The following is a 23,023-nucleotide window of genomic DNA, read 5'->3' as shown; positions in this document are numbered from 1 at the left end:
CACCTTGGCCTCAACACCTCAGTCTCTGGTCCTCTTGCCTTGTATCCCAGTCTCCCTTTGGATGTGGGTCCCTGTCTTGAACCCCAGCCTACTTTATCATGATCCTGATGTCTTCTTTAGCTTAGCTCTGACCAGTCATCTTTTGCAGAGGGCGGTATGCTGCTGCCTGCACCCCTGCTGTGCTCTCCTCAAACTATGGGACACATGTGCCTTCCCCTTTATAGATAACCCACTGCTGAGGTAAAGCTAAACTGCTTGGCATTAACAGCTTCCTGAATTTTATGTGATTAAGAGATGCAAGGTTTTGCACAGGCCAGCTGCCCAAATACAGGCTGGTTTCTGTATTCAGAGCCCTGCCCCAGGGAGCATCCCCCTCCCCAGGTCTTGGCTTGTACCTTCTCTCCACTGGCTGTATGCAGTCAACTAGTCCTAGCGTGCCTTGTGATCCTGTTATGGCAACATCAGTAATGCTTTCCCAATACAAATGACAAAATTATTGGCACAGGGGCATGATATAGGGGTAATGGAGAACTTCAGCTTATCTGACATCTACTGACGGTCTCATTCTGCTGAAAAGTGATCATCAAATAAAGTTGGCATGACTTAAATTTAAACTAATTGCTTACTGAAGAGGTACTATTCGATGCTTAATTCTAACCAGCTAAGAAAAATGTGTTGGCAAAGTGGAAGTGACAAACAACTTAAAATAAGTGACCAGGGTAGCTTTGAATTTGTAATAGCCAAAGAAGGCAATTCTGCACTTGTTAACCTGACATGAACAAGAGGAGCAAGTTAAGAGAAAATATGGACACAAGACTCCCCCCTGGCCAGGAACTAGGAAATAAAGGGCAAGAGGAACAATATGATTGGAAGTGTATGTTTTTACAAAATCAGTGGTTTAAATGAAGAAAAGACGAGCATCTTAAAAAGATCAGGCTGTGGCTCACACCTGTAATCCCAACACTTTGAGAAGCCCAGGCAGGAAGATTCCTTGAGGTCAGGAGTTCAAGACCAGCCCAGGCAACAAAGTGAGACTCTGTCTCTGCAAAAAATAAAAAATCCAGAAAAAAAAAAAAGATTAAAAAGATCAATGTGGTTGTTCTGGAAGTGTTCACTTAAGCTCATACATTTAAAGGACATGTATAAAAGGCAGGAGAAGGGGTATATAATGAGACTTCCTTCAAAAAGGAGGACTCAGATCCGTGAGACCCGTGAGAATAATGTCAGAAGGGCTAATGACCAGAGACAGCTGAGGTCTGGGAAAAGTATTGAAGACAATGAATTATGAACTTTTATTTTTGCTTATGTTTATAGTAAAGAATAATACTGAAGAAAGGATAGTACCACTGAATGGGGCAGATGTCATATGTGAGTAGTTAAGTGAAAAATAGAGTCATTTAACTATAGCATGTCCTAGATTCTAAAGTACAGATATCCCCGCCATTTTTTAAATATTTCTAAAATGAGAATGTAGGTACATTTAACATGGCAGTGTTTTTTGGGAGGGCTCTCAAAGCAGCAATTAAATGGTGGTGTATCCTACCATATGTTGATTTTTTTTTTTTTTTTTTTTTTTTTGAGATGGAGTTTCACTCTTGTCACCTAGGCTGGAGTGTAGTGGCACGATCTCGGCTCAGTGCAATCTCCGCCTCCTGAGTTCAAGCAATTCTCCTGCCTCAGCCTTCCGAGTAGCTGGGGTTACAGGTGCATGCCACCATGCCTAGCTAAATTTTGTATTTTTAGTAGAGATGGGGTTTCACCCTGTTGGCCAGGCTGGTCTCAATCTCCTGACCTCAGGTGATTCTCCTGCCTCGGCCTCCCAAAGTGCTGGGATTACAGGCATGAGCCATTGCACCCAGCCCATATGTTGATCTTAGAATAGAAGAAATATGGCCGGGTGTGGTGGCTCACACCTGTAATCTCAGCACTTTGGGAGGCTGAGGTGGGCGGTTCACCTAAGGTTGGTAGTTTGAGACCAGCCTGACCAACATGGAAAAACTCCGGCTCTACTAAAAATACAGAATTAGCCAGGCATGGTGGTGCATGCCTACAATCCCAGCTACTCGGGAGGCTGAGGCAGGAGAATCACTTGAGCCTGGGAGGCGGAGGTTGTGGTGAGCCGAGATCACGCCACTGCACTCTAGCCTGGGCAACAAAAGCAAAACTCCATCTCAAAAAAAAAAAAAAAAAAAAAAAGAATAGAAGAAATATGGAATTGTTTTTCACTTAGTTTGCTGGTATCAGTCGCACTTAGCAGATGAGAGGTCTTGGATCTTGAAAGTGGCATTGCAGCCAGTGACCACTAAAAGGTGGGAAAGAGTCAGAAAGGAGTTTGGAGGCCACACGCAGAGGCATATTATCTCATGGAGCACACAAAGGAGAGTGCACAAGTGTGACTGATGAACAGGAGTGCAGCAAATATTAGAGACAGGACAAGAAGGAGAAACTGATCAAAACCTTCTGAGAAGGGGTAGAGAGAGTCCATTGCCGGACACAGAAGCCAAGTCACTGAACATGTGTGTCACAGAGGAGGATGAAATGGAGACAGGGGATGGGTGTTGAAAAGACCAGGCATGGCCAAGATGCAAGAAAGAATAAAGGAATTTCTGTGAAGATGCTCAGAATAGTGTCTAACATGTGGCCAGATGGGAATGGCTTGCCCTGGGCAGGGCATTTTGAACTGTGCCTGGAGCATAATATGTGTCTACCACTGTGTCCTGCCTTTTCTGAATCGATTAAATGATTGACTTAAAGCCCAGGGGCTCCAGGGTCCGACTATGTGGCTTCGATTAACCACATAGAAGGCTCCTCGGGGAAGGTATTTAAATCACGTTGTGGGTTTGGGATCACAGATCAGGAAAGACATTGTGAAATGGTATAAGCAAGATGCTGAGTATTTTTGTTTTTGTTTGCTTGTTTAATAAAGGACAGGAATGGTCCGAGTAAGTAACCAGGGAACAAGGGAGCCAAAAGCCAGAAACGTTACCAGAATCAATTCAGCGGAGAGTTGGAGCTGTGGTCTGTTTCTACTAGGTCTGTGGAACTCATGTTGAAGAAGGAGTTTAGAGAACCTATGGATCAGTTGGCTGTGGAGGAAATTGTTCCAACCCTATATGAGCAGGCCCCTAGAAACTGTGATGTGCCAAGTGGTCCATATGCAGCTTGAACATAAAGAGAAGGGACTGAAGTATCACCTCTGATTCAAAAAAATGGAAAAACATGTGGCCAAGAAGAATGGAATACATTTCAGATGGATTAAACAATTAAATGTGAAAAGTCACCCATATAATAGGGGTGATATGTGCTTAAAAGATGAAAGTGGTATAAGCATTTTTTGACCTTGGAGTGGTAAAGGCCTTCATGAGCAAAAAAGCAATGGTTTATGGTTTATAAAAGAAAAACATTGTACTTGAGAGACTGAAGCAGGAGAATCACTTGAGTCCAGGAGTTTGAATCCAGCCTGGGCAACATAGCAAGACTTTGTCTCTAAAAGAGAAGAAGAAAGAAAAACATTGATATATTTCATTACTTAGAACTTATAGCTTATGTAGATAAGACAGTAGCACAAACAAAATGAAAAGATACATAAGAAATTCTAGAAGATTTTTTTTAATAGGGTCTTGTTCTGTTGCCTAGGCTGGAATGCAGCGGCACATTCATAGCTCACTGTAACCTTGAACTCCTGGGCTCAAGCAATCCTTCCAGGTAGCTAGGATAACAGGTGTGTGCCACCATGTCTGGATAATAATTTTTTTTAGAGATGGGTTCTCCCTATGTTGCCCAGCCTGGTCTCGAACTCCCGGACTCACGTGATCCTTCCCCCTTCAGCCTCCCGAGTAGCTAGGACCACAGGTATGTGCCACCACACCTATTTTTTTTGTTTTTTTTTTTGGTAGAGACAGGATCTTCCTCTATTGCCCAAGCTAGAGATTCTAGGACTTTATGTATACGACAAACGATAGTGTCTTTAACAGACATACAACTCATACACTTACAAGAAAAAGACAAGATCTCAAAAGAAGAACAGGTAAAGAACAACAAAAGGCAAAAAGGAAAAAAAGGAATTCAACTGGTCAATGAAACTGAAAATGGTCCAGTTTCATTATTAATTAATGAAAATGCAAATCAAAGTAAAACCCAGATGCCTTTGCGCCTAGCAAATTGTAAGAACTTTAAAATGATATCTTACATGGATAAAGATTCAGAAAAGTAAGAACTCTCATACCATATTGGGAGTATAAATTGGTCTAAGCCTTCTGAGAGCAATTTGGTACTGTGTGTTAAAAACCTTAACATACACAAACCACTTATTTAACACAGCAATTTCATCTTTAAGACTTCATCCTAAGAAAATAACTAGAGGTACTAAGAAAATTTAATGTAGAAAAATATTTAATGTAGTATTCTTTATAATATTGAATACTTAGAAATAACAAATGTCCAAAAAGAGTTATTGCATAAATTTTGTGTATTCCCATGATGAAATCTATGTATCCAATAAAAAGCAGGTTATGGAAGATATCATGACATCAGAAAAGGTTGGTCATTTATTATCTATTAAAGACAGGGCCTCTCTCTGTCACCCAGGCTGGAGTACAGTGGCCTGATCATAGCTCACTGCAGCCTTGACCTCCTGGGCTCAAGTGATCCTCCTGACTCAGCCTCTGAATTAGCTGGAACTATAAGAATGTGCCACTATACCTTGTGAATTTTTTAAAACTTTTTTTAGAGACAGGGTCTTGCTGTGTTGTCCACATTGGTCTCGAACTCCCAGCCTCAAGGGATCATCCTGCCTCGGCCTCCCAAAGTGCTGAGATTACAGGTGTGAGCCACCATGCCCAGCTAGGTTATTTATTTTTAAATATATTTTCTCAGAAAAAAGAAAGACTGAACGGAGAAAAATATTAACAGTGGCAATATTGTGGCAGTGGATTTATAATTGATTTTATTTTATGGGTATGAGTTCTATAGTCTAAGTCCACTTCGATAGACATGCGTGTTCTTATAGTCTGGATTAAGAAGACATTTAAGATGAAATGGGAGCCAAGGTGAATGATGAAAGGATACATTTAAATTAGACAAAATTTAAATTTAGATGAGATTCAAATTTAAATGAGCTTCAAATCTTCTGATCCATATAAACAGTATCTAGGGATACAAAAGGAACTTCCAGGTGTGATTATAGTCATGCTATGAGGAATCACTGAGGACAGAAGAAATACCATATGCCTCGAGTTGGGCAACTGTGCCAATTTTTAAAAGGGAAAATGGTGGATTCCAGAACGTACACCCTGATAAGCTTAGTTTGGTTAGGGAAAGAAAGTTGGTATCAACAAGAGCCAATCTGGGTTCACTGAAATTAAGTATTTCCAAACCACTGTCATTTCCTTATCTTCCATGTGCTTTAAGTCACGTAATCCTCGTGCCAGACCTCTAAGGTAGATATTGCTACCATTACTCCCATTTCAAAGAAGTGGAGCCTGAGGTCATAAATGTCAAGTGATTTGCCCAAGATCCTGTAGCTGGTTTAGTTTTTTCTGTAGATAATGTTAATAGGTAAGAAGATGACAGACATATTTGTCATACCTGTCATTGGACAGAGGTTTTCAAGGGATACTGGTGAACAATATAATGGTCAATGAAACAGTATTATTCAGTATTATTAGTAGATGAAATGTTTTATTATTACATTTATTACTAATGTATTATTAGTAGATAAAATGATTACACACACAAATGTGGGTTGGATGAGGTAGCTCATGCCTATAATCCAAGCACTTTGAGATAGGCTGAGGCAGATGGATTGCTTGAGTCCAGGAGTCCTAAGACCAGCCTGGACAACATAGTAAGACCTGTCACTACAAAAATTACAAAAATTAGCTGGATATAGTGGCATGCAAGTAGACTCCCAGCTACTTGGGAAGCTGAGGTGGGAGGATTGCTTGAGTCCAGGAAGTTGAAGCTGCAGTGAGCTATAATCATGCCGTTGCACTCCAGCCTGGGCAACAGAGGGAGACCCTGTCTCAAAAAAAGAAAAAAAAAAAGGTTGGGTACGGTGGCTCACACCTGTAATCTCAGGACTTTGGGAAGCCAAGGTGGGAGGATTGCTTGAGCTCAAGAGTTTGAGACCAGCCTGGGAAATATAGTGAGACCTCACCTCTACTTTAAAAAAAAAAAAAAAAAAATTAGCTGAGCCTGGTGGTGTGCACCTGTATTGCCAGCTACTCGGGAGGCTGAGGAGGGAGTACCACTTGAGCCCAGGAGTTCAAGGATGCAGTGAGCTATGATCATGCCACTGCATCCAGCCTGAGCGATAAAGCAAGACTGTGTCTCAAATTAAAAAGTGCAGATTAATAGGACATTGTTTACCTGGAGGTTTCTAAGCTGTAATAAAAACACCACTTCCCAAGTACTTATGTGCAAGGTTCTATGCAAAAACGCTTTCATTCATCATCTCAGTTAATCTTCCCCAGCAGCTGGAGAAACAGGTATGGTTATCCCCATTTTACAGATGAGCAAACCAAGGCTCAGGATGGTTTATGAACTTGCTTGTAATCACCAGATAGCTAGTAATTAGAAGAGCTCAGATGGGTCACAGAAAGTCTGGTTTCAGAAGCCACATGCTTAACTATTATACTAAAGTATCTTGTTTTGGTTATTGGCTCCTGTTATGCTCAAATTTTTTTATTAAAAGATACATTAACCTGGAGCAATGATTTAAAAGGCATACTTCTGCTAAGGATTCAAAGTTGAGAGAATTAAAGAAAAGGAAGACAAGAAAATCACCATTTATTGAGAACTTACATCAGGTATTATACTGCCCTGGTTTCAGACTCAGGACCACTTCACAGTGCAGGTAGGATTAGCCCTATTTTCACTGATAAGCAGGTTGAGACTCAGAGAGATCACATGACATGTTCAAGGTCACTGGACTATGTAACAGAGCCAGAATTCAAATCCAGAGCTGTCTGACTCTTAAACCTTTCCACTTTTTACTATTGGCTCATGAAAAGCAAATGTAAAAATACATAATAGTGGGAAAAAGTATAAAATCTTGCAATCGGCTTTTAAAAGTCAATTATGTAAATGTTAGATTTAGAAGACCTAGTATATCAACATTTCAAGTGCAAAAGATCTCAAGATTTGAGTTGATCCTAAAACACCACGAGTCAGTAGTGTGGCTGTCAGAACACTCATACAATCTCAGGTGGCATTCACAGAAGGACTGTGTCCTGGAAAAGGGAAAGAATGTGCCTACTGATTTCTAAGTGCTTATACCAGATGGAGAGAATTGTGATTAATTCTGAGTGCCACATTTTAAAAGGGACTTTAACAGACTAGGGTATGGTTATGCAGAGGAGAGCAGCCAGCTGGTAACAAAAGACACACGCACACGTACATACATATACCCATACATAACGACTGGATTATTTCACAGAGGTGAAATGATTGGGAAAGCCCCAGAGGTGGCTGGAAACCATTCTCAGTTAGCTGGAGGGCTGTCGTATGGAAAGAAAGTCTTCTTATACTCTGTGTGTCTCCAGAGGATAGAGCTATAGTTGGAAGGAGGCAGATTTGGGCCAATAAATGAAAAACCAAAGGCCGGGCGCGGTGGCTCACGCCTGTAATCCCAGCACTTTGGGAGGCTGAGGTGGGTGGATCACAAGGTCAGGAGATCAACACTAGCCTGGCCAACATGGTGAAACCCCATCTCTACTAAAAATACAAAAATTAACCAGGCATGGTGGTGGGCGCCTGTAGTCCCAGCTACTCGTGAGGCTGAGGCAGGAGAATGGCTTGAACCTGGGAGGCGGAGGTTGCAGTGAGCCGAGACTGAGCCACTGCATGCCAGCCTGGGTGACAGAGTAAGACTCTGTCAGAAAGAAAGAAAGAAAGAAAGAGAAAGGGGGGGGGGGGGAGGGGAGGGAGGGAGAAGGAAGAAGGAGGGGAAGGAAGGAAGGAAGGAAGGAAGGAAGGAAGGAAGGAAGGAAGGAAGGAAGGAAGGAAGGAGGAAGGAAGGAAGGAAAAGGAGGAAGGAAGGAAGGGGAAGGAAGGAAGGAAGGAAGGAAAAGGAAGAAGGAAGAAAGGGAGAGAAGGGGGGAGGGAGGGGAGGGAGGGAGGGGGAGGGAGGGAGGGAAGGAAGGAAGGAAGGAAGGAAGGAAGGAAGGAAGGAAGGAAGGAAGGAAGGAAGGAAGGAAGGAAGGAAGGAAAAGACCAGAGCATGACTGTACCTTGCATATATTTTTAGGCCCTGAAGTACCAAGCCTGATGCCCAACCAGTTGTCTTGTGGGGTAGTAGGCTTACTAGAGATTTTGAGCAGAAGCTAGATGGCCACTTGTTGTACTCAGGACTCCCATTCCATAAAATAATTCCTACTCCTTGCCCAATTCCACCTTCTTTCCAGCCTTACCTGCTTCCCTCCTGGCCAACTTCAAAGAGGAGTCTTCACTCAAGCCACTCAAGATTGACTTCTTTTTTAATTTTAATTTTAATTTTTTTTTTTTTTGAGACGGAGTCTCGCTGTGTCTCCCAGGCTGGAGTGCAGTGGCGCGATCTCGGCTCACTGCAAGCTTTGCCTCCCGGGTTCACGCCATTCTCCTGCCTCAGCCTCCCGAGTAGCTGGGATTATAGGCATCTGCCACCATGCCTGGCTAATTTTTTGTATTTTTAGTAGAGATGGGGTTTCACCGTGTTAGCCAGGATGGTCTCAATCTCCTGACCTCGTGATCCATCCACCTCGGCCTCCCAAAGTGCTGGGATTACAGGCGTGAGCCACCGCGCCCAGCCTCTATTTTAAGTTTTTTTACTAGATGAGGTCTCAGTATGTTGACCAGGCTGGTCTCAAACCCTGGGCTCAAGTGATCCTCCTGCCTCAGCCTTCCAAACTGCTGGGATTATAGGCAGGAGCCACTGCATCCAGCCCAGGCTGACTTCTATTTTCTTTCTTTCTTTTTTTTTTTTTGAGACGAAGTTTCCCTCTTGTCACCCAGGCTGGAGCACAATGGTGCGATCTCGGCTCACTGCAACCTCCGCCTCCCAGGTTCAAGTGATTCTCCTGCCTTAGCCTCCTGAGAAGCTGGGATTACAGGCACCCACCACCAAGCCCAGCTAAGTTTTGTATTTTTAGTAGAGATGGGGCTTCACCGTGTTGGCCAGGCTGGTCTTGAACTCCTGACCTCAGTTGATCCACCTGCCTCGTCCTCCCAAAGTGCTGGAATTACAGGCATTAGCCACTGCACCTGGCCTGCTGACTTCTAATTCTCTAGAAACTGTGCTCATCAGGTCTTCTAATTACTAAGCCTTATCCCTGGTCCGACCCCAGAGAGAGCTGTTGATCATTTTCTCTGGGAAGGTCTCATGTCTCTTTCCTTGCAGACCTCCCTCTGTCCGACTCTCATGCCCCATCTTTGTTCCTTTCCAGTCTATTGCCAGGGTCCTTCTCCACTGACAGCCGCCTCAGGCTGTTTTTCAGTGTTCTTAGCTTGGTCCTTCTCATTGTTTGTCTGCCCCCAAGATATCCTATTCATTATGAGGACGGAGCCACTGCTGGGCCCGGACTCATGAACCTGTACATTCAGTACAGACCTCTCTCCTGATCTGCAGACATGTCATTCATTTGCACTGGATATCCCACAATTACTGTGAGCTTCATACCGTGCTCAGCATCGCCTCTGCACTTGCTCTCCTTCCCGCCTTTAGCTTAGTGTCATTGCACTTCAACCTCTACCCGTCTCTCCTGCTCCCAAACCTCATTCTAATTGATAACTGTGTCCGCAGTACTACTTCTAAATCCCCCCTGGACTTGTTACTACCCTTCACCCCACTGCTGCTATGGTGACTCAGACCTTAATCCCTTCTTTAGACTATTACAGTAGTCTTCTAATTGGCTTTCCTGGCTCAGTCTTCATCCTGCCACTAAAGTTGTTTTTTTTTTTTTTTTTTTTTTTTTTTTTTGAGACAGAGTCTCGCTCTGTCGCCCAGGCTGGAGTGCAGTGGCCGGGTCTCAGCTCACTGCAAGCTCCGCCTCCCGGGTTCACGCCATTCTCCTGCCTCAGCCTCCGAAGTAGCTGGGACTACAGGCGCCCGCCACCTCGCCCGGCTAGTTTTTTGTATTTTTAGTAGAGACGGGGTTTCACCATGTTAGCCAGGATGGTCTCGATCTCCTGACCTTGTGATCCGCCCGTCTCGGCCTCCCAAAGTGCTGGGATTACAGGCTTGAGCCACCGCGCCCGGCCTAAAGTTTTTATTTTAATTTTTAAAAATATGAATGAGCACATCTTTCCACTCTTTAAGAAATGCTGATAGTTACTTACTGTCTTCAGTATCGAGTCCAGATTCCTTAGCTGTAATCAAGGTTCTTTGCAATACAGCCACAACATACCTTAGCATTGATTTCCAGCCCACATCAGACTTCTCTCTTTTCTTGGAACACAGTTTTCCCTCTCCACACCTTTGTGCCTGTTTTCATCCTATTCCTCTTACAAAAAAGCCACTCCTCTCCTTGCCAACTCATCTCCTCCTTCAGTGCTTCTAGGAAAAGAATCCACTTCCTTTTTCTTGTCTTTGTTTTGAGATGGCATCTTGCTCTGTCGCCCAGGTTGGAGTGCAGTGCAGCGATCTCGGCTCATTGCAACCTCCGTCTCCCAGATTCAAGAGATTCTTCCGCCTCGGCCTCCTGAGTAGCTGGGACTACAGGCACCCGCCACCACGCCCAGCTAATTTTTGGATTTTTAGTAGAGACGGGATTTCGCCATGTTGGCCAGGCTGATCTCAAACTCCTGACCTCAGGTGATCTGCCCGCCTCCTCCCAAAGTGCTGGGATTACAGGCGTGAGCCACTGTGCCTGGCCCCTCTTCCGCTTCCATGTCAGGAGTTTAGGGACACATCAGAGTGAGAAATACAATATTTAAGGTAATGGACTGGATTGACAATTGCAGAGGGACAAGCCTAGTGGGGCTGCCAATATTCAGACACTGGGAAGGGCCCAGCCAAAGAGACTGGGAGGCAACAATGAGGTAGGAGGAAACCTAGTGAGGTGTGATGGAAGGTAAGGGTAGAAAGTGTTTTTATTAGAAGGGGGTGAACATTGTGCCAAGAGGCTGCTGAGAGGAGGAGTAAGATGAAGACTGTGAATTTGGATTTGATGTCATGGAGGTCGTTGCGAGCTTCATTGGTGTGTTTTCAGTGGAGTAATAGGGGCAAAAGGCTGACTGGATTGGCTTCAAGAGGTAGGCAGAAATGAGGAAGTAGATGCTTGTTGAATGGATAAAAGTCGGATGAATGAAGAAATAATGTCTTCGAGAGGATCCCATGATCAATCATGAACCAAAATAGATAAATGAGTTATTCTGAGTCTCTGAAAAACTCCCGAGTAGAAACAATGATGTGATTTCAGGGTGCAAAGCTTTGCATAAGTGACAAGGGAATTCAGGTGGGATTACTCAGGCAGTAGGGTGAGTCTAGGGAGGGTTGTTTATAAGCTCTGTTGTGCTTGCAATTTTATCTCCTCCTGGTCCCAGTTCATAAAGGCCTTCATGCAAGACTTCTCAGAGGGGGCCTGAAGGAAGAGCTGTCCCTGCAGGGACTTGGGTGTAGGATTTTGAGAGATTATTTTCAAACACCTCTTGCAGGTGTGTGGGGTTCCTGAGAATAAGCCTTTCAGGCTGACTCCCGCCCTTTTTGCGGGGTGAGCAGCACCAAGTCTGCCTGGTCAGGAAGAGGTGAGTATGGAAAAACCTGATCCATCCAACATAGTGTATTTGAAAATGCTGTACTTCAAAATGTTTCTCTATAAAAATGTTATATTGAAATAATAATGGAGGTGGACCAAGTGGTCGCCTAGATTTGATGAATAAGCAGGCTGTTCCTACTGGCTCCCCACTGGAGTACAACAGTAATGAAGTATGAAGAATACAAACCTGGGTAGACCAGACCCAAACTTTGATTTTGTGTTGTTCCCTGTGTCATTTTCCTCAAATGGTCAAAGCTTCAAAAGGCATTTTGATACCGATTCCATATAGAATGTGTTTTTACTTACATGACTGAGGACAACACGTTTCCCTTCATAGAAGCATTTTTGGGGATGTCCAGGGCCCAGATTGTGAAACAGAACCAGCCATAAAGTAACTGAACAACTCCTGTTGTACCACATGTCCTGCCGTTCTCCAAATGCATCGTCTGCTCTTATTTGTTGGTGTCTTTGCCCATGCTGTTCCCTGGACACCCAATGCCCTTCTTCCTGGCATGCTTAGTTCTAGGAGGACCTTCTACAGGAGGCCTTCCTCACCCACTCACACACAGAGCCCCAGACCACGTTTGCGTGTAGTTCAATTGCCACACCTACCACAGTGAACTTCAATGGTTTTCTCTTCTGGATTTCCCATTGGACTGTGAGTTTCTTGAAGCCTGTGCCTTTGTCTTAATTCTGGGGTTCCTAGGTTGTTTTATTTTTTTGCATGCCACCACAGCCAGCTAATTTTTAAAACTTGTTTGCATAGATGGGGTCTCCCTGCGTTGCCCAGGCTAGTCTTGAACTCCTGGGCTTAAGTGATCCCCTTCCAAAATGCAGGGGTTACAGGTGCGAGCCATCACACTTAGCCGTTATTCCTATTTCTATCCTGTGCATCTAGAATAGCGCCTGTACATTTTGAGCACATAATCGTGTTTGTTGAATAGTTGCATGAAGGCTGGAGAGTGTGGATGAATGAATGAATGTATAAAAGGATCAGAAAAATGTTACGCCCCTAATTGAAGCTAATAAAAGAAAAAGAGTGTCAGTGACTTCACGTATATGCAGAATTTGCACATATAATGTTTTTTTCCACATCCGATTGAGACAAGATTATTGCAACGTAATGCGTATGGAAAGGGGAGTGATCCATCCCATGACTTGTACTGTGTGTGACACAAGATTGTGGAATTATGCTGATGAACATCAGAGTTGGGTGGTAGGAATTGATTGGTTTAATTCTAGATTTGTGAGAGAGATGTGATCTGTGAAACACATGAACATGTTTTTGTTTTTGAGATGGAGTCTTGCTCTGTTGCCGAGGCTGGTGTGCAGTGGCACGATCTGGGCTGACTGCCACCTCCGCCCCCTGGGTTCACGCAATTCTCCTGCCTCAGCCTCCGAAGTAGCTGGGATTACATGCATGCACCACCATACCCGGCTAATTTTTGTATTTTTAGTAGAGATGGGGTTTCACCATGTCGGCCAGGCTGGTCTTGAACTCCTGATCTCAGGTGATCCACCTGCCTTGGCCTCCCAAAGTGCTGGGATTACAGGTGTGAGCCACTGTGCCTGGCCAGAACACAGGAACATTTTGGTCCTTGTCTTGTCTTGTCTTTTTTTCTTTTCTTTTCTTTCTTTCTTCTTTCCTTTTTTTTTTTTTTTTTTTTGACGGAGTTTCGCTCTTGTTGCCCAGGCTGGGGTGCAATGGTACAATCTCGGCTCACTGCAATCTCTGCCTCCCGGGTTCAAGTGATTCTCCTGCCTCAGCCTCCTAAGTAGCTGGGATTACAGGCGTGTGCCACCACGCCCAGCTAATTTTGTATTTTTAGTAGAGACGAGGTTTCTCCACATTGGTCAGGCTGGTCTCTAACTCCCGACCTCAGGTTATCCACCTGCCTCCACCTCTGCCTCCTGAAGTCCTGGGATTACAGGCGTGAGCCACTGCGCCTGGCTGGAACACAGGAACATTTTGGTCCTTGTTATTTCTTTTAAGCAAAATATTTTTTCCTTTAAAATTGGAGCACAAGGTACATCTTAATAAATATGTTTATTTGAAGCATCATTTCATTAGTCATGGTTTTTAAATTTTTCATAAAAAAATTTAAAAATAAACCAGCCGTAACCCCTCTGAAGTGGAAGTTACACTGAACCAGTCATTTCATTTCTAGGTGCCTTGGTCTCTTTCATGCATAATTTGTAAAATGATAATAGCCCTTACTAGTATTTACATTGTAAAAGTGTTGTTACTGTAAATTAGGTAGTCTAAAATGGGTTATGATGCCTTCTTTGAAAGACAAGCATTACACACAAATGAGGTATTATTACTTAGTTTTGCCTTTTCAAGCTCGTTAAATGAGAATTAGATGAAAACTCTGCTTTAAGCAATATTCAGCGGGTAAGTGACTATTGACTTGAGTGAAATGAAAAAAAATTTCTTCGGCTGAAAGCTCAGTTTGTGCAGTGTAGCCTGTCTGTGCACGGGCAGAAACAGTGTATTTATATGTGATGTTTACCAGTGTTCTTTATCTCCTCTCTGTGCTCTAATCACAAACTGAAGACAGTTAAGCCTTTCAGTTCAGTCGCTGTATGCGTTTTGGAAAACCTAAGTAATCTGGAATGATTACAACTTAGAAATAATGTTTCCACGAATCAAGTCATGCTGCTAGCTTTCTTACTGATTTAGGGCCTAAATTAACTGTGCCAGGCCTTCACTTCCACTCCTGGTTCTTAGGATGGGGGACCTATTTCAGGTTAGTTACCACTAAGGCCTATGAGCACCTCATTAGCACCCCAACCAGGCCCAGGGCTTTCCTATCTTCTTCTTGGAATACAGGGATAGGATGGCAGGAGAAGGAGTGTTGTGGAAATAAGATTTGAAGAATTGTCGATATCAGAAATTTCATGTGAAGGTCTGAGATCTGAAACAGTACCCTGGGATTCAGGGTAACAGAGAGCTGGTGGTGATGGACCCATCTGTACAGCATCATTGTTTGTGGCCTCTGTGTGGTCTATTGACTCTAACCCATTTCTGGCCCCTGCTCTTGGATTCCGCCCGTCCCTCCCCTCTCATTCAAACCCCTTCAGGTGTCCGTCCATTAGGCCTTGACTCACCTTCAGTTCCCAGGGCCAACCTTCAGCATTGCTTGCAGTTATAGTCATCCGCTTTCCACCTGACCCATTTATTTTGGCTTCTGGATTTTGCTCCTAGGGAGGCCCCCTGCTTGGATAGCTGCCTGGCCAGCTGCAGAGCCAGCTGTTTGTTCCAGACTCCAAGGTGACTACACTCCTCTCCTCTCCCTCTGACTGGTCCCGATACATAGGCCATGACAAGAAGTGAGAGATAGTGACGGTGTGACAAATGTGTCAGAACAGATTCATTCCTCTGTAGGTCATCTCACCAGTGGACTGCTCAGAGTTCAGGTGCACATTCACGCCTCACAGTGGGCCATGGACCAGGAAGTCTGTGTGGACCTCAGAGGCCTAGGGACAGGGGCAGGTGCAGAAGAAGAGTTAGGAGGAGGACACAAAAGGCTGATTTGGTTTGTTCTGCAGTTTTGGCCAAGACCAGTACTGGTGTTTGGGCTGCCGTTCAACACACAGGCCATGTCCTTCAAGAGCATTGGCATGAGGTCAGCTGAGCTGACACACAGGTGGTAAGGGCCTAATGGCGGCCCACCTTCCTTAACCTTGGAAAGAAAGTTTAGGGATTATGTCTTCCACTTTCAAGGCAAATTTTTTGAAACAGGTGTCTGTGTCCATTGGTTCCATTTACTCCTCAACTCACTATGACCTGACTGCTGCCTCCCTGGACCCTGCTCCCTGCCAAACTGGTCAGATATCTCCATGGTTCTCACCCATGGGTGCTTCTTAGTCTTTTTCTTGCTTGATCTCTTGATAGCATTTGCCTTTGTGGACCACAGCCTACTCCTTGAAACATGCTTTTCCTTTGTTCTCTGGATACCTCATAATTCTTTTTCCCCTACCTCTCTGGCTATACCTTCTCACTCTTTTTTCCAGGGGTCCTTTCTCTGCTCATCTCATATAGCTTGGATATTTGTGTCCTCCAAACCTCATGTTGAAATTTCATCCCCAGCATTGGAGGTGGGGCCTGGTGAGAGGTGTCTGGATCATGGGGGTGGATCCCTCATGAATGGCTTGGTGCCTTTCTTGCTGTAATGAGTGAGTTCTCGCCCTATTAGTTCACATGAACACTGATGTTTAAAAAGAGCAACACCTCCTCTTCTCACTCTTGCTCTGTCTCTGGCCATGTCATGTGACATACCTGGTGCCCTTCACCTTCTGCCGTGAGTAAAAGCTTCCTGAGACCTTACCAGAAGCAGATGTGACTGCCATGCTTCTTGTACAGCCTGAAGAACTGTGAGCCAAATAAACCTCTTTTCTTTAGAAATTACCCAGCTTCAGGCATTCCTTTTAAGCAACACAGAATGAACTAACACACCATCCTTTTTTTTTTTTTTTTTTTGGTAAGACAGAGTCTTGCTTTGTCACTTAGGCTGGAGGGCAGTGGCACGATCTCAGCTCACTGCAACCTCTGCCTCCCAGGTTCAAGCAATTCTTCTGCCTCAGCCTCCCCAGTAGCTGGGACTACAGGCACCCGCCACCATGCCCAGCTAATTTTTCTGTTTGTATTTTTAGTAGAGATGGGGTTTCACCATGTTAGCCAGGATGGTCTCCATCTCCTGACCTCAGGATCCGCCCGCCTCAGCCTCCCCAAATGCTGGGATTACAGGCGTGAGCCACCGCACCGGACCCACACCATCCTTTATTTAAGCTTTGGTGTTATTCTGGCTTCTTTCTTTTTCTCTGCTCCTACACACCCTCCGAGGGCATCTCATTCATCGCTGTGAACTCTCTTGTCTGTCACGTACGCGTGACTTCTAAACGCGTGTCCTCAGATTTCTAGATCAAACTACTTCCTGTTGCTCTGAGTGTTCCCCAGTCATCACAAAACAAGCACATCGAAAGTTGAACTCAGCACCTTCTCCCCAAAATCTCCTCAATTTCCTCTTCATATTTTTGCTGTCTTAGTGAATGATATCCACTATCCACCCAGTTGTCCAAGTCTTAAACCCGATCTCCAGTCCGGACTTTTCTGTCTTCAAAACTCCAACATGTAATCCATCATGACTTTCAGTAGATTCTATCTCCTCGAGAATGTGGCTTGTACATTTCTCATAATTTGGTGCTGCTCACCTTTCCAGTCTCATATCTGACCACTCTAAGACTCTCTAAACTACTTTTAGTACTCACATACTCAGCATGCATAATCATTCACATTCTTTCCAAAATCTGCGTACGTTGTGCCCTCCACCTGAAACAGACTTCCCCACCTCTTTATTTGGTTAACTCCTTCACACCTTCTAAGTGTCTGTGTACAAGTTACTAACTTCCAATTTTCCCTAAATCTGGGTTAGGTGACCTCCTAGGGCTCTCAGTACTTATCTCTTCATAACACGCTTCTTTATCACGGCTGACTTTCCTGTTTCTACCGTGCCCTCTCCTGTGAGGTTCCTGTAAGTGCTTACGGGGACCTTATTTTTTCTATCCACCTTTGTATTCCTAATGCCAATAAAGTATTTGGTATAAAAAACAAATGCTCAAGAAATGAATGAATGCGAATGTCAAAGGTATCATTGTGAAAATAGAAATTACATTTCTGGCTGGGTGTGGTGACTCACAACTGTAATCCCATCACTTTGGGAGGCTAAGGGTTGCCTTAGCCTTAGGCTGCAGGGTTGCTGCAGCCGAGGAGTTTGAGACCAGACTGGGCAACACAACAAGTCTCTCTCTACAAAAACAAAAAAAAGGCAGGGCACGGTGGCTCATGCCTGTAATCCCAACACTTTGGGAGGTCGAGGTGGGCACATCACCTGAGGTCAGGGGTTTGAAACCAGCCTGGCCAAAATGGTGAAACCCTGTCTCTACTAAAAATACAAAAAAAAAATCAGCCGGATGTGATGGTGTGTGCCTGTACTTCTAGCTACTCGGGAGGCTGAGGCAAGAGAATTACTTGAACCTGGGAGGCGGAGGTTGCAGTGAGCCAAGATCACACCACTGTACTTCAGCCGGGGTGATAGAGCAAGACTCCATCTCAAAAAAAAAGAAAAAAAGAAAAAATTAAAATAATAATAATAATAAAAAAAATTAACCAGGTGTGATGTGCACCTATAGTACCAGTTAATCAGGGGGCTGAGATGGGAGGATCACTTGAACCCAGGAGGTCGAGGCTGCACTGAGCTATGATAACACCACTGCACTCCAGCCTAGGCAACAGAGTGAGACCCCGTCTCAAAATAATAATAATAAATAAAATTTCCAATCGGAGAAAGCAATTAGTATTTTACTCAACAAAGATTTGTCCAGTCCCTCAAACATTAAAGGGATTTATTTAAACACTAAAACTATTGCTGGGCATGGTGGTGCACACCTGTAGTCCCAGCTACTTGGGAAGCTGAAGCAGGAGGATTCCATGAGCCCAGGAGATTGAGGCCAGCCCTTTTAAAAAAAAAAGATAACCCCATCTCTTTTTAAAAAAAGATAAAACAAATTTAGAAGAACTCATCAACATTAGAATTGCAAGCAGAGGGGGCTAGGTACAGTGGCCTATTGCCTGTAATCCCAGCACTTTGAGAGGTCAAGGTGGGTGGATCACTTGAGGTCAGGAGTTCAAGAACAGCCTGGCCAACACAGTGAAACCCCGCATCTACTGAAAAAAAAAAATACAAAAATATTAGCTAGATGTGGCGGTGCACGCCTGTAATCCCAGCTACTCAGGAGGCTGAGGCACGAGAATCCCTTGAACCTCGGAGGCAGAGGTTGCAGTGAGCCGAGATTGCGCCACCACACTCCAGCCTGGGAAACAGAGCAAGACTATGTCTCAAAAAAAAAAAAAAAAAAATTGCAAGCAGAGGGTAATTAATAGAGGTATACTTCACATCTGTCCCTTGTGGGCGTCTTTTCCAGAGTTCCATATCCAGACTCTCAAACCATGTTTTGGGATCATCCAAACATTCCGTCCTCCTGACTCCATAAACTATTGGATTCATAACCTGCTCCATACTTGAAAACGTGGGGACTGGAATTCGGTAAGTGTTGATGTTTCATTTTTTCTCTGTTTAGTTGTCAACAATGGACCGTACCTGTAGAGTAATGCTTTTGTAATTCTCTCTGGAGTCTTCATCAGAAGATGTGACTGGACTCCTGACTAGTCTAGTTGTTTTCACATTGTTTGAATGTGCTATGTGTACCGAGAAATGTTGTGAAGTCTTCTGAGGAGTTCCATCCTTTCACATTTTCTCCTCTGTTTCATGAGTATTTAAATTCTTTGGGCACAGTGGCTCATGCCTGTAATCCCAGCACTATGGGAGGCCGAGGCGGGCAAATCACGAGGTCAGGAGTTCAAGACCAGCTGACCAACATGGTGAAACCCCATATTTACTAAAAATACAAAAAATTGCTGGGCGTGGTGGCAGGTGCCCGTAATCTCACTACTCAGGAGGTTGAGGCAGGAGAATCGCTTGAACCCAGGAGGCGGAAGTTGCAGTGAGCTGAGATCGCACCGCTGCATGCCAGCCCAGGCGACAGCATGAGACTCCATCTCAAAAAAAAAAAAAAAAAAAGAAATTCTTTATCATTGCTCTGTTGATTTTTTCCTAAAGTGACTTTACATAGAGAAAAGTGGATTTTCAGCTGGGTACAGTAGCTCACACCTGTAATCCCAGTGTTTTGGAAGGCCAAGGCAGGAGGATTGCTTGAGGCTGGAAATTCAAGATCAGCCTGGGCAACATAGCAAGACCCCATCTCTACAAATATTTAAAAATTATCTAGGACTACAGGTGGCATGTGCCTGTAGTCCCAGATACTTGGGAGGCTGAGGCAGGAGGATCACTTGAGCCCAGGAGTTCGAGGCTGCAGTGAGCCCTGATCACAACACTGTACTCTAGCCTAGGCAACAGAGCAAGACCTTATCTGAAAAAAATAAAAAATAAAAATAAAAGTGGATTTTGAGACTCAGAAAGACTTGCTCACCACTCATGGCCAGTTGAATAATGCAGGACATGAGTAGTTCAACCATACTCCAAAACCAACTCTGCTTTAGCCATACTGCCTATTGGCAACCCTATTCCATCCCCACTGTCAAATTTCTCTAGCTCCATAACTGCTTTTGTTTTTCTCTTTTTTTCTTTTTTTTTGAGACCGAGTCTTGCTCTGTCACCCAGGCTGGAGTGCAGTGGCGTGATCTTGGCTCACTGAAAACTCTGCCTCCTGGGTTCACGCCATTGTTCTCCCTCAGCCTCCCGAGTAGCTGAGACTACAGGCGCCTGCCACCACGCCCGGCTAATTTTTTTTTTTTTTTTTTTTTTGTATTTTTAGTAGAGACAGGGTTTCACTGTGTTAGCCAGGATGGTCTCGCTCTCCTGACCTTCTAATCCACCCTCCTAGGGCTCCTAAAGTGCTGGGATTACAGGCATGCGCCACCGCGCCCGGCCTGCTTTTGTTTTTCATAACGCTTCTTTGTTTATTGTCTACCTCTCCTTCTAGAATGTAAGCATCATGAGGGCAGACAATTTTTTTTGTTCAGCACTAGATGCTCAGCACTTGGAATAGTAACTGGTACGCAGAAGACATTCAGTAAATATTTTTTGATTGAATGAATAATGTATTTTTTAAGTTTTTCTTTTTAATTTTTATACTTTTTAAAATAGAGATGAGGTTTTGCTATGTTACTCAGGCTGGTCTTGAACTCCTGGCCTCAAGCAATCCTCCTGCCTCAGACTCCCAAAGTGTTAGGGTTACAAGCATGAGCCACCACACCTGGCCCTTGTTTTTCTTTGTTTGTTTCTTTCTTTCAAGAGGTTGATGTGGGTCGGGCACAGTGGTTCACGCCTGTAATCTCAGCACTTTGGGAGGTTGAGGCGGGTGGATCACCTGAGGTCAGGAGTTCGAGAGCAGCCTGACCAACATGGAGAAACCCAGTGTTTACTAAAAATACAAAATTAGCCAGGTGTGGTGGCACATGCCTGTAATCCCAGCTACTCGGGAGGCTGAGGCAGGAGAATCGCTTGAACCCAGTAGGCAGAGGTTGCAGTGGGCCTAGATCGTGCCATTGCACTCCAGTCTGGGCAACAAGAGTGAAACTCCGTCCCCACCCCACCCCCCCCCCCACACACACACACACACACACACACACACACACACACACACAAAGGGGCTAATGCACATTCGGATCTCTAGGGATCTAATGAAAGTCTGGTTTTTCCCTGAACACTTTTATCGATGACTAAGACAATAATACTGACGGGACGCTTAAAAAATTTACAGATGACACACACTAGAAAGAATAACAAATAGGTTGGAGGATACAATCAGATTCTCTCCCCGCCCCCAATCCTGACTAAATGTAATAATGAATCATATCAAACCATATAGAGTTTAATGGGTACCAATATAAAGTACTCAAAGATCCCCAAATTGAATTGTACAAGTACTGAGTGGGGGCGAGATGGCTTACAGCTACACACGGCAGGAAGATTTACAGTCTCCTGTTGATTGTAAGAAGATGATGAGTCAACACAGTGGGATGTAGCTTTTTTAAAAATCAATCTTTTGTTGTATTAATAGAAATGTAATGTTCCAGAGGGGAACTAGTTCTCTAGTACTCACCAACGATCAGACCACATTTATTGTGTTTTATGAATTCTGGGCTTCAGACATTCGGATACATTGATCAACAAAGGATTATATGAGAAAAATAAAAAGGATAATAAGAAATCTGCTGCACAGAATTATTCAGAAATAACAAAAAGATCCAAGGTTGTATGTAGGTGTGTAAGGGGGGTGGTGAAAACTAGCATATGTAGCTACCTTTCAAAGTTTGAGGTCTAATCCGGCAGAGGAGAGATTTGATTTCTTCTGGACAATCCCAATGGCAGATTGAGGGCCAATGAGTGGAAGATGTAAGCATGTGTATTTCAAACCATTAACACTGGTCAACTGCGAGATCTGCCTAGCAGCCAAATGACAACCATTGGAGGTAGTAAATTCCCTGACCCTGGGGCCCAGAAGCGGGGCAGTCATGCCCCATTCACTGGGTACATTTGTGACAGAAGTTCAAACACCCGAGTGAGGAAATGAGGAGAATAGATTTGTTTATAATAGCAAACACAGAGTGAGTGCGTACTGTATGGCAAGCGCCATAATATGTGATTAACGTGGTTGTCGTTTCTAATACATCAATCCCACTAGCTCATTTTACAGATGAGAAAGTGAGGCTTAGAGGGATTAAGCAATTTGTCCAAGAACTTACACCTTGGTACAAAGCAGATCTGGGATTTGAACCCAGGCAGTCAGATCGCAAACCTTAATTATTATTCTATAAGGACCCCAAGGTGGGTGTGGTGGTACACCTCTGTAGTCCAAGATACTGGGGAGGCTGAGGCAGGAGAATCACTAGAATTCAGGAGTTCAAGACTGCAGTGAGCTAGGATCATGCCACTGCACTCCAGCTTGGGCATCAGAGTGAGACCTTGTCTCTAAAATAAGTAAATCAAAATAAAAGTAAAGTATAAGGACTTTTACTTCTAGAAAGCCGTTCTTTCCCACCTTGAGATCCTATCACCCTAATGAAATAATCAAACCGAGGAGTTTATCTCAAAGGGTGGATGATTCTATAGTACGTAGGTTCCCTCTATATGTAATATGCAGGAACTGTATTAGTCTGGCCATTTGCCACTTGGGCATACTAGATGGAGCCCACCATAGGATCTGGCAGAGTAGGTGCTTGCTAATTATTTATTAAGTGAAAAGAATGAACAAATGCTACAAATACAACACCGGCGGGATCTGAAATGACAGAATCTCAATATATTGTGCCTGAAGAAAAGCACATTTCTGGGTCATCTACTGAGGAGCCTCAGCAAAAGTGATAATCCATCATTCCCAGCAAAGGCCTTGAGAATTCCTGTGCAATTGTTTGAACGATATTCATTTAAACAAATATTTATTGAGTACCGGTCCTGTCCCAGGTATGTCCAATGTGTGAAGGGTGCAGAGGTGAATCGGAGGATGTGCTGTTGGTGGGGGAGAAGACTTGTGGGCAAATTCTTACAGTACCTTGCGACAAGTGCTATAGCAGTTGCATGTATGTTTTTTAAGTATGATGGAAGCAAAGAACAGAAAGGAACTAATTCTGCTAGGTTGAAGGAGTCATCTGATACTTGATTATATTTTATTTATTTATTTACTTACTTTTATTTATTATTCTTTTTTTT

The 23,023-nt window shown here is 44.0% G+C and overlaps 1 protein-coding gene across 1 annotated transcript in view; it reads left to right on the top strand.

Annotated features, from left to right (window-relative positions):
* Nucleotides 1-23,023, top strand: part of MKLN1 (muskelin 1) — a 396,930-nt gene that overhangs the window by 13,589 nt on the left and 360,318 nt on the right. The window contains exon 2 of the mRNA XM_050782495.1: nt 18,717-18,838. The gene's annotated coding sequence lies outside the window, so the exon portion shown is untranslated. The remainder of the gene's footprint in view (nt 1-18,716; nt 18,839-23,023) is intronic.

This window comes from Macaca thibetana, chromosome 3 (assembly GCF_024542745.1).
Source record: "Macaca thibetana thibetana isolate TM-01 chromosome 3, ASM2454274v1, whole genome shotgun sequence".
Lineage (NCBI taxonomy): Eukaryota > Metazoa > Chordata > Mammalia > Primates > Cercopithecidae > Macaca > Macaca thibetana.
Note: the sequence above shows the minus strand (reverse complement) of the source record. Positions and strands in the feature narration are given on the sequence as shown.